A 283-nucleotide genomic window follows, 5' to 3' on the forward strand; every position below is an offset into this window, starting at 1 on the left:
TTTTGAGGAAGTCCCTCAAAGTTAGCGTGGTTGCTGCTGCGCCCACCTCGCTACTTAAGAGCTTTGCAACAACTGATCAAAATGTCAGTTGGTCAAATTTAATGTGTTTCTCTTACTTTTAGAGCTGCAGAAATCGTCCTGCGTGTACAATAAAAAGAAAAAAAACTGATTTTTTGAATGATTTACGTGTGCAAGTACGTCTGAAAGCACGTAAACAATTCAAAAAATCTGTTTTGTATTTTCTCATCGTACACACGTCAAACTTTGCAGGACGAGTTCCGCA

Source organism: Frankliniella occidentalis, unplaced genomic scaffold (assembly GCF_000697945.3).
Source record: "Frankliniella occidentalis isolate FOCC.00 unplaced genomic scaffold, Focc_3.1 Scaffold500, whole genome shotgun sequence".
Classification (NCBI taxonomy): domain Eukaryota; kingdom Metazoa; phylum Arthropoda; class Insecta; order Thysanoptera; family Thripidae; genus Frankliniella; species Frankliniella occidentalis.